The following is a 13,835-nucleotide window of genomic DNA, read 5'->3' as shown; positions in this document are numbered from 1 at the left end:
CATAGTTGTTACATTAAATTACCATCATAGGTGTATGTGTGTTTTAGTGAAGAAATTCCTATAATACTGTAGCTTACTTTTGTCAATGAATTTGCATGTGTGTTTGACTTAGAATGTATTTACTGTTCCTTATGAAAACAATCATATTCCATAATGGATTTGTGGCAAAGTTTAGAAAAAGACTGGCTGAGTGCTGTTCTGTTGCTTTGTGCCTCAATGAGTATAGTGACTTTGGTGGTGAGCCATATCCCTTGGAAGGAATTTGTAGTGCAGTGGTTTTATTTTTGTTAACCGGTGTCACTGTTAGATAACATTCTCAGTTTGATTGCTGGAGAAGAAACTCTCCATTTGAGTTAGAGATAATTTTCTGGAGCACTTTGTCTATTTTTATCCTCTTGCCTATAAATTAGAAGATACTGATTTTCATTGTTGAGTTTTCTTACGCTCAGATGGGATCCACAAATGTGTATATATATGTTCCAAGGTGCATTTTCTTTTCACCAAATCAAAATCTATATGGGAATGCTGTAGATAACACAAATGAAGCCAATTACCATGATGGATGTACGGCTAATAATGATGATGTTTGTAGAAAATAGCCCACTTACTGCAACTCTTTGTATTTTGCTCCACTGGCTAAGTTATCAAACCATTCCACTGAATGCAGACGTCCTGAGTACACAGGAAATTGTCCATATTAACAAGCTTCATTAGTACAATGTAGGCCAACTGTAAGACTGTGTATAAGTAAAGTAAGTCCTTACTGAAAATTCATTATGCCTTTAAAAACCAGGTCTGCTGCTATTTTCAGGGTTCAGAAATCTTGCCTGCCTGACAGGTAAATTATATGTAATATTTGGGGAGGAGGGCAAGGAACAATCCCATTAAATATATTTATTACCGGCCATATCTTGGCTGCCCCAAATGTGTCAGTGCAGAGGAGGAAAGGAGAGAGTGACCTCATTTCCCATGCAGACTCCCAACATCTGGATTCCAGCTGCTGGGAGAGCTAGAGATACAACAAGGGTTGAACACCTGGTACTCTACCCCAGCAGGTGGGTGGGAATTGGGTAGCTCCTTGGGAGGGAGGCGGGGGTGAGAGAGAGAGAATAAACTGTACCTAGTAGAGCACAGGATGTAGAATCCCCCCTTTCTGAGTCCCATTTCCTTTTGCTGAGACACTTTTGGGTGGTGGGTAGTGGACTCTGCCTTATATCCAGGACAATAAATTCGGCCTAGTGTCCCGTAGGTAGTAAGCTACAGTGTGCTGGCATATAGTGAAGTTACAAGTTCTAAATCATACCAGAAATGGGTTATATTTTTACATGTGTAATTGGTGAAAGACCTTATGCTGTAAAACCAGTATAGAGTGTGTGCCTCTCCAGAGCACACGTTAACAGGTTTCTCCTCCATATGCCGTTGCCTTCTGTTCTGGACTCATTCTTGTTTTAAGTGGCATCAGTGTGACGACATGATCTGTGTCCTGTACTCACTGGCAATATTGCCACACACTCGGCTGTTCTGGAGCTATACATTGCCAAAGTCCTTTTGTGGTAAAAATTGCATTTTAGGGGCTTGCTGGGGTGGAGGAGAACAAACAGAGTCATGGGGTCTGCTGTGTTTATTGTACTGAGCCTGGGAATATTTTGATAAGGTTTTTCTGATATGAGGCATGAGACCAAAGTCTGAATTTAGTTAATGAGTAAAGGCAGCTTTAAACATATATTTCTTCAAACTCCGCTCTAAACATGGTCCTTTGTTTTTAGTTTTTATTTTGTAAACTTTTCCTAAGAACTTAATTTTAAATTTTTGTAATAAAAACTGTTAACTTCACAGTTTATAGGGTAATTACTGGGGAACAAGAAAGAAAAAAGCAACAAATAGAGAAAAGTAAGAGTATTGAAAGTCAGGTTAATGCTGTGGCTTTTTCATGAACTGTGCATTAACAGTACATATACATATGCATGCATATTTGTATCTTTCATTACATTGCCTTCTTTTAACAGACAGTCTTGCATTTATACTTGGACTAATTTATTATTAACAAACACATCCACCTAATTTAATGGGTTGGATTTTCTTAGGATACTTAATATGTTCAGGTACTTGAGTAGTTCAAAAGTTGGGTGGAAACTGGTAGGATCTGAATAATACCAATTGTAAAACTTGGGGACTTCTTGATTTTCCTTTTTACTGATTTTTACTAAAAAGGACTTTTATCTCTAATCTAACTGCACCAAAATGTGTACAGTAAGTCTTTTCTGTCACCTAGTCTCTCCTTCACCTGGAGAACTCCTGTGCAAAATTTCTGTTTGTTGCTCCTGTTCTCTAGGCAGGGACATTTTCTTGGGAACAGTGCCTTGCATGTTGTTCCTGGTGCATGTACAAATACTGAGAAGCCAAATTAAATGAAGAGCCTCCTGCCATTTGAGGAAAAGAAATGCCACAGTCAGTGCCAACGTTGCCAGAGTAGGGAGCTCTGTATCCTATGGAGTGACCTCAGTCACTCTTTGTGGGAGGGTCTGTTTGTACTAGGGATACAAAATCCCGGGCTGGAGCACACACACAGACCCCATGGCTGATGGGGAGCTGCTCCATCCCCCACAGGTTAACTGGAACTGAAAAACCTTCAGGGTGGGGCTTACCGGTTAACCACTCACATCCTAGTTTGTTCTGTGTTTGTACTGCACCTCGCACCATGGGATCCTGGTCCATAGTTGGGGCCCCAGGTAGCTATGGTAATACAAATAATAAATACTAGTAATGGTGACGATGAAGTTGAATGGAAGGCTAATAGGAGTCGGACTAATGAGCAAGAATAGCATACACTTAATTTGTTTGAAAAGACTGCTGATAGGAACAAGGGGAGAGGAAACAATCGACAAAGGGTAGAGAGGAAAGGCCAGGGAAAAGAGCACAAGCAGTTTATGTCAGAGGAAGTGCAAGAGCAGAACACCAGCTGGAGGCAGTGCAAAAAGACAGTGACACAGACTGGGGGGAGGGAGGGCTGCTGTACACTACAGAATTCAATCCATCCAGCTACATTCCTTGGGTCTGTGAAAAATCCACCCACCCACCCGGGGAACATAGTTAAGAAGACCCAAATCTCCATGAAGATGCCACTAGGTCAACAGAAGAATTCTTTCATGGAGCTAGCTACCAACTCTTGGTGATGTGGATTACCACAGTGATGGGAGAATGTCTCCCCTCAGCCTAGGAAATGTCTACACTCAAGTGCTACTGTGGTACAGCTGTAGAGTTTCAAGTAATGTAGACAAGCCCTGAGTAAGATAACATAGGGTATGTCTACACTACAAAGTTAGTTCGAACTAACGGATGTTAGTTCGAACTAACTTTAATAGGCGCTACACTAGCGCTCTGCTAGTTCGAATTTAATTCGAACTAGCGGAGCGCTTAGTTCGAACTAGGAAAACCTCATTTTACAAGGATTAAGCCTAGTTCGAACTAGCTAATTCGAATTAAGGGGTGTGTAGCCCCTTAATTCGAACTAGTGGGAGGCTAGCCCTCCCCAGGTTTCCCTGGTGGCCACTCTGGCCAACACCAGGGAAACTCTATGCCCCCCTCCTGGCCCCGGACCCCTTAAAGGGGCACGGGCTGGCTATGGTGCCCGTGCCAGGTGCAAGCCTGCCAGCACCCAGCCAGCAGACCCTGCACCTGGCACGGATCGAGCCAGCCACCCGATGCCCCCCAGCCATCCCCCTCTTCCCGGGACCAGGCTGGCGGCTCCCGGGAGCTTGCCCGGGACCGCAAGAGGCGGGCACCCGCCTGGGCTAGTGCGGACATTGTGGACCTCGTCCACGATCTCCGCACTAGGCACAGGAGAGTGGCCAGCTTGGGCAGGAGAGCTGCCAGCCTGGCCACCCAGGAGCAGGTGTGCATGAAAATCAAGGGGGTCCACTGAGACCCCCAACCCTGAGCCCTGAGCTTACAATGGCTGTCCTGGGTCAGACCAAAGGTCCATCTAGCCCAGTAGCCTGTCTGCCGACAGTGGCCAACCCTAGGGACCCTGGAGGGGATGGACCGAAGACAGTGACCAAGCCATTTGTCTCGTGCCATCCCTCTCCAGCCTTCCACAAACTTTGGGCAGGGACACCACTCCTACCCCCTGGCTAATACCACTCCATGGACCCAACCTCCATGACTTGATCTCACTTCCCTTTAAACTCTGTTCTAGTTGTAGCCTTCACAGCCTCCTGCAGCAAGGAGTTCCACAGGTTGACTCTTTGCTTTGTGAAGAACAACTTTCTCTTACTAGTTTGAAGCCTGCTACCCATTCCTTTCCTTTGGTGTCCTCTAGTCCTTCTTTATGGGAACTAATGAAGAACTTTTCTGTATGCACCCTCTCCACCCAACTCCTGCTTTTAGAGACCTCTATCCTGTCCCCCCTCCGTCTCCTCTTTTCTAAGCTGAGAAGTCCCAGTCTCTTTAGCCTCTCTTCATATGGGACCTGTTCCCAACGCCTGATCATTGTAGTTGCCCTCCCCTCTCCCAGCCTCTCTCTTCCCCTCTCCCACCTCCTTTTCCCAATCTCCCCCAGTTTTGTTCAATAAAGACAGATTCCATTTTTGAACACAATTGTCCTTTATTTTGTACATCAAGAAAAGGGGCTAGGGAAGGGTAAGTGGAAGGAGGTGAGGGAGGAATGGGGTACGAGCCCCCGATGGGGAGGACTGGGCTGGCTCTGCGGGTTTCTGGGGGGTGGAAGCTCTCCTGCAGCCCCCCAATTGCCCCCTCTCCCCAGATGGCAGCCTGCGGCAAGTGCAGCCGGGCTGATGGCCGAGTGGTGTGATGTGCCCAGTGTGGGTACTCCGGGCACTCCAAGCCAGGACTGGTTTTCAAGCAGGGCACCCCTGAGAACTGTCTGTCTGGGGTGGGGGTCGGGTCCCTTTAAGCGCAGCCCTCGGCTAGCCTGAGACAGCATATCCACGCTCTAAGTCCTCCTCTGATGCCCTGCCGGCACTGCTTCCGGCCATCCTTAAGCCCTGTTCAGGGTCCACTTAATGTGGACATGCTAGTTCGAATTAGCAAAACGCTAATTCGAACTAGTTTTTAGTTCTAGATGCGTTAGTTCGAATTAGCTTAGTTTGAATTAACTAATTCGAACTAAGTTAGTTCGAACTAACTCTGTAGTGTAGACATACCCATAGTGAAGATGATAACCTCAGCACTGACGTTAAACTGATAGTTCTAATTCAGCTTTGATTGATCAGCACTAAGGGGATGCTCAATGAAAAATCATAGATTCAGAACTGGAAGGAACCTTAAGAGCTCATCAAGTCCGTCTCCTGCACTCATGGAAGCACCAAGCACCGTCTAGAGCATTCCTGTTTGTCTAACTTGCTACTAAAAATCTTCAGTGATGGAGATTCCACAATTTCTCTAGGCAGTTTATTCTAGTGCTTAGCCACACTGACAGGAAATTTTTCTAATGTCCAACCTCAGCTTCCATTGCTGCAGTTTAAGCCTGCTGCTTCTTGTCCTTTCATCAGGAATTGCAGAGAATAATTTTTCTCGCTCCTCCTTGTAACAGCCATTTAGATACTTGAAAACTGTTATCAAGTCCCTTCTCAGTTAGTTGTCTTTTTCCACACTTTAACAAATTCAGTTCTTTCAATCTCTGTGGCTCTTCTCTGGACTTTCTCCAATTTTTTCACTTCTTTCTTGAAATGTGCTGCCCAAAACTGGACACAATACTCCACTTGACGCCTGATCAATATGGAGTACAGTGGAAGAATTACTTCTCATGTCCTGCTTACAACACTCCTGCTAATATATCCCAGAGTGATTGTTTTGTTTTGTTTGTTTTGAGTTTTTTTGCAACAGTGTTTTGTCTCATTTATCTTGTGGTTCACTATAACCCCTAGATCTCTTTCCGCAGTACTCTTTCCAAGGCAGTCATTTATAATCCTCTGTACAGTAGCATTGTAGTAACAGCTTGGAGTGCAGTGCTCCCTATAGTCAAGAGAAATATACGAGGTAGTCACACTGACGTGGTGCTGTATGTGCCACTTGGTATAAGTCAGTGGGTTTGTTACTACTGTGCTCACAGCATTTAGCACAGTGGTCCCCAACCTATAGAGGCTCCCGGGTGCCTGGGGGCGGGGCCACTCATGTGCCGGGCGCCCGGGGAGTGGGGCCACTCATGCGCCGGGCACCCGGGGGCGGAGCCACGCGTCCTGGGGCACGCCAGGGGCAGGGATGCCCTTGCACCCGGCGCCGGCATGTGCCCCAGGGCCGGGGCCACCCGAGCGCCTTGTGCCGTGGGCCCGGGGCCGGTGCCGCCGCCCGAGCTGCGCGCCCGGGGCCGGCGCCGCGCGCCCACATGTGCCCCGGGGCTAGGGCTGCCCGAGTGCTGCGCACCAGGCGCCGGTGCGTGTCGCGCTCCTGGGGCCGGCGCCTCCAGTGCGCCGCACTGGGGGCGGGGCCAGCTCATGTTGTCGGCGGGTGCACACAAATGCCCAGACGGGCGCCATGGCGCCCGCGGGCACCGCGTTGGGGACCACTGATTTAGCACATGATCTGATGTAGGGTGACTATTCCCTACATGCAGCAGATATTTTTCAAGCTTTGTTTTTGACTAATTCAAATGTAAATGAGCAGATGGCTTCAGTCCTTGCTAGGCCCGCTTTCCCCTCCACAAGATTGTAGAGAATGTTGGGAACCAACTAATATTCTTGACATCCAACCCAGGACTGAAAGGAAACTTTGAAAATGGATGGGAGGGAAGATTAAATAGTTATTTGTTGCCCCTTTGTCAAGACGAAACAGATTTGAGAGCTTTGTTGGTCAGGTGTCTGTTCAGAGCAGAAGTTGGTGACATGGAGTCAGACAAATTCTGCTAAGAAAATACCAATGTATAAAACGTAAGATCTCAGATTCTCTTGACTAGCAGTGCCAGCGAACTGTGCATGGGCTGCTCTTTTCTGCAGGTCAGGCACTACTGCCTTGTTCCAAGAAGTAGCTGCCTTCCTCCCCATCTCTTTCCAAGACCACACAAAACTCAAACAGTAACCAACTTGTTAAACATACCCTAGGCCCATTTTTCACCTGCTCTCTCTTCACTTTACACTTGGAAAACCTCAAGCCCAAGGTTCTCCTCAAATGAATGGTCCGGTACAGGTGGCCGGCCATTAATTCTCCTTTTGTGCAGCAGTTGCTTTTGCAAAACAAAGGCTGCTCAGGCTATGTTTATACTAGAAGAGGCGTGCTTGGATAGCTAGGCTGACAATGAAGTGTAGTTTATACCAGCTGAAAGATGCATTTTCCAACATAGCCTAGCCTATGCTACTTCCCTCTAGGCAAAATATGCAGTAATATAGCTGGTATAACTGTGTCTATATTAGGATTTCTTCCAATATAGAAATGTCTTTAAAATCCCCTTCCCCAGTGATTTTCCTTTATCAGCAAAAGTTTCTGGTCCTCAAAAAAAAAACAACAACAACAGATTATCCAAAGAAGAGTGTCCAGACTCATACATTACCATTAACAACAGCTGTGTGCTGTTGTATCAATGATCTCTACTGTGCAAGCCATTAGCACCTTTCACCATAACATGGTAACTTTTACAGCTTGATACTGGAAGGTTCTTATCAGCCTTTCTTCCTTGATGGGAAAAGAGGGGACTGTCTATCATGGAAGGGTTTTTTTTCTTATTATTATTTCCAGCACAACCATATTTAATGGATACTGGCTAATACAATTTCAGGGGTTGTACTGGAAATGCTGATGGAATCCTAAGTTCATCAGCATTAGTGGGTGGCACAATATTTAAACATTAACAAGGAAGTTAAAATGCACATTAAAACATACACGACTATTACATCCTGACTTTATCTTCATTATCTTCAAACAGGATGTTAGACATTTGTCTTTTGCAGCAAGGCTTTTTAAATGTAAATGCAGATCAACTTTTAAAGTTTGAACTCTTTGTTTGTGGGAGCAGCTCTGAGATACCGGAGTGAACAATACTATGGAAATGTAGCTTGCAGCTTTGCTGCTGTGAAATGATTGACAGGAGTGGGACAGAACTGAACAAACAGCTTTCAAAGATGGTGGATTTATTGGCCCTGAGTCTGGAGAGACTACAGACTTAGTTGAGGGTGGCAGCTGTGTTAGTCTGCAAAAACAACAAGGAGTCATGTGGCACCTTAAAGACTAACACAGCTACCCTCTGATATATATTATGTAATACAAATATGCATATAAATAATTCATTCCTATTGGCACAGCAGCTAAAATCACATAGATCTAAAGGTTTTGATTTTGAGCATTGTGTGGAATTGATGCTGCTCCTTAGTTATTTTATTATAGAAGATGACTTATTGGCTCTGTCGCTTGGATGTTGTTGCTGGTTTAATGTACTGAAGTGTTTATTATAGGTGGAGTCTAACTTTCAGACTTACCGTTACTATCTTCAGTATTACTTCAGTTCACTGCAGTGCAGCCCCTATGACGTTTTCTGTGTTGAAACTTTGGTTGTAGTACAGCACTCCTCTGTCCAACAAAGTATCACAGGCAATGAAGTAAACATTATTTGACATGGGCAGCCGTTGGGAGCATGAAGCACCAGAAATATGCACAATTCTACATTTCCTGTCTATATATTTTTAACAAAAACAGTGACATTTTCAGGGATCTTTATCTTAACTTCTTTTCTGAATTGTAGTGTGAACCAGAACTGATAAACTGGAAACTGTTTTAATTTAGTTCTCATGTAGAAGATGGGAGATTTCTAGAAAGATGTTATCACTGTAGAAATGCTTTGTGAGCTTGTGATAAATTGACTCCTAAACATGTTTCTTTAGTCACTCTTTTGTGTATAGTTGTAATGGAGGAATTTTACTTTTAGCATAGTTATTTTAAAAGTGGCCCCCAAAACAAGTAAGCTAGGTGAACAAACTATCTATCGATCTCACATTTTTCCTTTCAGTGCTTTCTCATGTTATTGCCAACAACGTTATTGTCAACGATGTAAGAGGTACATCGGAAACCACTAGCTTTGCTGTGCTTGTCTGACTAAAATATCCTATTTATGTACAGTTTACATAAATATCCTATTTATGTAATGTGTATGTACTGCAACGATGTACCATTAGGTACAACTATGTGTGCTTATTTTAGGGCAGAACTTCCCCCAAAGTTAATACAAATATTTTTAAACGTAAGTCAGGCAGAGCAACAGCCAATACTATACATAGTGCTTTGCACCTCCAAACCGACACAGTATATCTCCATTTAGACCCATATGTATAGTGACCATATTTTCTGAACCAAATTAGGAACACATTAGCCAGACCCACTGCCACAAGAAGTCCCACCCCTAGAGGTAGTACTCAAGGAGTCAAGATGGACACATGACCAGACGTAAAGGGTGTCATGTGATCCCACCATCCTCTACCAATAGGGGTGAGTTTGGCCTTCACAGGACTCCCCATGCAACTATCCTGAAATTGCATTAACCCAGCTTGCATTGCATTAACTCAGGGAAGGAGGCTGGGGAAAGTATCCCCACTAAGATTTTCCTCCCATGAACAGAGTGAATTCTGTCTTGTACACCAGCATTGAGTTAATGTGTGCTTGTTTGGATGTGTGCCACTGTGGCACCCAAGTTTTTTATAAATATCTTATAAACCTCTTCTTTTTCCCTCTGCTACCATGTCTCCTACCCTTCCCTTATCCCATCTGCTCCCCTGGTGCCTGCTGCCTCTCTCCCCCCTCACCCTCCTCTGCTATCCTGGCTCCTGCCCTTCTCACTCCCCTCAGCCCTTTGGGGACCTGTCTCCTCTCCCCTGCACCAGCCCTTCTCTTTCCCTTGTATCCACTCCTCCTCTAGCTGCACTCTGATAATCTGTAGCTATCCCTTCCTGTCCCCTCTAACACCTCCCTCTACCCACCTGCCCGGTCTCTCTCCTCTGCCCTCTGGTGCCCATCCCTTCCCTCCACATGTCTGCCCTTCTGCTTCACACCCACAATCCCCTGGCAACTGCACCTTCCCTTACTCCTGCACCTTCCTGGTGCAACCCCCTTTCCTCACTGCCCCTTCTCTCCTTGCCCTTTTTCTCCTTGATGCCCACCCCCTCACCACCTTCTGTCTCAGTTCTCCTCACAGCCCTCTGTGACCTCACACATGTCTTGCTCCATCCTCTGCCTTCCTCATGCCCACCCCTCCTTTCAACCCTCTTCTCCTGGTATACACTCCTCCCCTCTCCTCTTCCTTCCCCCTCTTGCCCTTCCCCTCATTGTCTCCTCTTGGACCCCTGGCATTCATCTCTCTTCCACTTTGCGCCTTGGTGCCTTCCCCTTTCTTCTCCTGTCCTGCCCCCAGCACAAACCCTTTTTTCTCCTCACCTCCACCTTCCCCTTAGTTCTTCCCTGCCCCTTCCCTCACCTTCTGCCTGCCACGTGAAAAGCAGTTTGCAGGGTTGGAGCCGGGCTACGACACTTTTTAGTACAGTGGTCCAGCCCCAGCTGCTCACGGGGCGGGACTGCATGCCACGACTAGAGCAGAGGCCACCCACCGTACTATTTTTAGTACCACAGTCCCAGTCTTCACAGGCAGCCCAGCTTCAGCTGGAATCAAGCAGCAGCTGCATGAGGCCTGTTTTGGTTAGGCTGCCCCGGCTGGAAAGTGCTTTGTGTGACTGCCACTTGACTCCAGTTGAGCCAGGGCAGCCCGCTGGGATCCAGACTGTGGTACTAAAAATAGCACCACAGGTGGCCTCTGCTCCAGTCCTGGCACCTGCTGAGCCCAAGCATACCCTGCCCTGCAGTGCCCCCACTGGTCCTTGTGCGGCTCCTGCCAGGGCTCAAAGGCAGCTGTGTATACCCATATGTATTCCCCTCATAGATCAAGAGAGAGACTACTTTACTTGTTTGGAGAAAGAATAAAATTACCTTTCCAAAAACTCATGCCGTTGCATACTGAATTGTTATCATTTTAAAATACAGCTGTAAGGTTCTCTGTTTAAAAAACAAAATACTGACTTCAAAACACACTCCTCTTCTTTGTAACATGAACTGAAATGTATATGTTTTTTCCTGCATTAACAGTGGTTACTTTTTTCATTTTTTTATGTGTGCACAACTGATAACAAAGCAAGAAGTCTCACTAAATGCTGACTTTTACCAGTTTACAATCCAAGTCTTAAATGTACAAGTATGCCTTGAAATATACAAACAATTCAGTGTCTCTCTTTTAGAAATCCCTAGTCTCTATGCAGACCAAAGTTACCCACTAGAAACTTCTGACTGAAACCAGTAGACCTCAGGTGTGCTTTGTATGCAGCAGACTAAGGTAGTTTAGTGGGCCTAGTCACAATAGTAAACACCTACCCCTGTTAGCGAGGGTCCAGGGACTGAACCAGGCGAGGGAATGTGTACAATCTATTGCACTGGGAACGTCTGTTCTGTAACTGGGGCATGAGAAATAGCTCATGAGGACTTGTGTACAACATCAACAGAAGAAAAGTCTCTAATGATTAAGATCAATATTGGCATTCTGCCGGAGTAGTTCAAAAAGCAAGCTCAGTTGCTCTCAGAAGACTAGTATTTAATGTTTATATCACATCTCTCATCCAGAAGGCAGGGTACCAAAGTGCTTTACAGACTTATATTTATTTATTGTCTGCTGTGGTGTTATAGCTGTGGTGGTCCTTGATCTAAAGCAAAGCTTTGTGAAGCTCAAAAGTTTTTCTCTTCACCATTAGTAGTTGGTCCAAATTCCAATGTTACCTTACTCACCTTATATATTAATATTCACTGTGGCAAATGCTCTGTTTAGGTTATATTGTGAACCTCCATTACTACCTCTATATTTATTTGCTCATGTCTTTTAGCTTCGAGGCTAAAACTTTCTGTGCTTGGTCTCAGCCTAAAGGGTAATTTGTGTGGTTTTGATTTTCAGAAATTTTGGGGCTAGTCTTTTCAGCCATATTTGAGCTCTGGGAGAACAAAGAGTGGTAGGGAGAAAAGCAATCTTGTAGCTTTAAAAATATAGGACTTAGATGACCATCCCTACTAGTGTGCCAGTTTCAAACCAGAATTTGTCTAGTTTTGCATATCAACATATGTCCCATCTTCCTGGTTATAAGTCTGCTTAATGATATATGCTTATTCATTGCATAGTTACAGTTTGACAGCACTTTCAAAGCAGTATGAATAGCTGTAAATGAACTGAAAGGAGAATGTAACAATCCAGGTAGAGTGTAGTTGGAGAAGTTGTTTTGCCATCATCTGTGGGGAACAGATGGCTTTTAAAGGAGGACTATGCTTTATTTCACAACTTCATCCTCTACCCTTTTCCTGTCTTAATTATATTTGTTCGTTTTGATACTTGTCCATCTGTGGTATTGATTACTGTGTCTTAAATCTTCAGTATGCTTTCTAGTCAAAAATATGTGACTGTGTCAATGATTATTCAGGCAATTTGATGTAAACATTGTGAAATGGACAATGTTCTGCAAATTTACTGTGGTTAAAAGCGGTGCGCCTAGAAATATCTGGAATCCTCAGACCTATTTGATCCTATATAATTAAGTTTTCATCCTAGGTATGTTTGCTAATGACTGCACTGGCTTCATCAACAGATGGTCTTTTTTTTATGATATATCACAAATATCCAATGTCTTGCAGATCTTAGCTCTGTGAGATGCCCTTTTCAAACTCTTGGTGTTGATACCATTGTAGACCTTGCCAAGATAGAGTAGAATAGATTGGCTCTATTCTTTTCTGTCCAAAAGGAATTGCAGAGAGATAAACTTGACAGAATTTAATTTTTATGACTTTATAATTTGGAGGGATATTGTCAATGTTTATTTACATTTTTAAAAACAATTATTTAAATTTTCTCACACATAAAATAGTGGGTTTTATGCATTTTTTAAATTTTTTTTCTTTTTAAGTTTTCACAGTAGTGGGAAATTATGGAGGAGTCAGACAATAATTATTCTTCCATGATGGAAGAAGTTAAGATGTAAAAAATTAAAGCTTGATAATTCTCCTAGCACCAATTGTCACATGTTGAAATATACGAAGTAAATTTCCTTAAATCAAATTCTTAAGTTCTCTTTTTTTTTTTCTTGGCCAGTATGTGTATATAGTGAAATCATCATGTACAGTAGTGACATATACCAATAAAAACCTAATCCTTCCAAGCCTACATATGGATTCTATTCTGTTACTCTTTCTATTTAGTTTGTATGGGAAAGCCATAGGGGACAGAGGTGGTATGGACTGTGCTGTCTCTAATGCATAAATGATGCAATTAGATGATTTAGCTTCTTCCTACACTAACTAGGATCAAGGCTTTGTTGAGTGAGAGCTGATGAAGGCTTAATCCAGATGAAACTGGCATAAAGGTGTTAAATTGGAGAAGGTATTGAAAGAAGAGCTGTTGAGTTGGCTTCCTCAGTTGAAGCATTTTGCAAGCCTTTCATTACAGAAGTTTGCAATATGGGTGGGAGGACTTTATTTGCTTCTCTAGATGTCCAGATAGTAGCATCTGTCTGGAGTATTTCCATCATTTCCGCTCTTCTAAAAAGCTGTAACCTTTCCTTTTAGATGTGGCCCTTGCCACAAAGTGCTATACTGCACCTTCATAGCAGAATTACTGCAGTGTACTCTATATTGTGTCTATATCTTAAGTTGACTCTTAATTTGAGACAGAAGTAATGGCCTTTGTGCTGAATGTAATTTCGTGCAGTAAGAACACTGTACTTGTGCTTTATAAGCTATAATTTAAGGTGCTGATTCTAACAGAATGCCTTAAATGATTTGGATCTTGAGTGCTTAGACACCACCACACGCTTCTATTCATA

The 13,835-nt window shown here is 44.0% G+C and overlaps 1 protein-coding gene across 3 annotated transcripts in view; it reads left to right on the top strand.

Moving 5' to 3' along the window:
• Positions 1–13,835, top strand: part of SLC44A5 (solute carrier family 44 member 5) — a 234,804-nt gene that overhangs the window by 117,980 nt on the left and 102,989 nt on the right. The window lies entirely within an intron of this gene.

This window comes from Pelodiscus sinensis, chromosome 9, assembly GCF_052426305.1.
Source record: "Pelodiscus sinensis isolate ZL-2025 chromosome 9, ASM5242630v1, whole genome shotgun sequence".
Classification (NCBI taxonomy): Eukaryota; Metazoa; Chordata; order Testudines; family Trionychidae; genus Pelodiscus; species Pelodiscus sinensis.
This window is presented reverse-complemented; position numbering and strand designations above follow the sequence as displayed.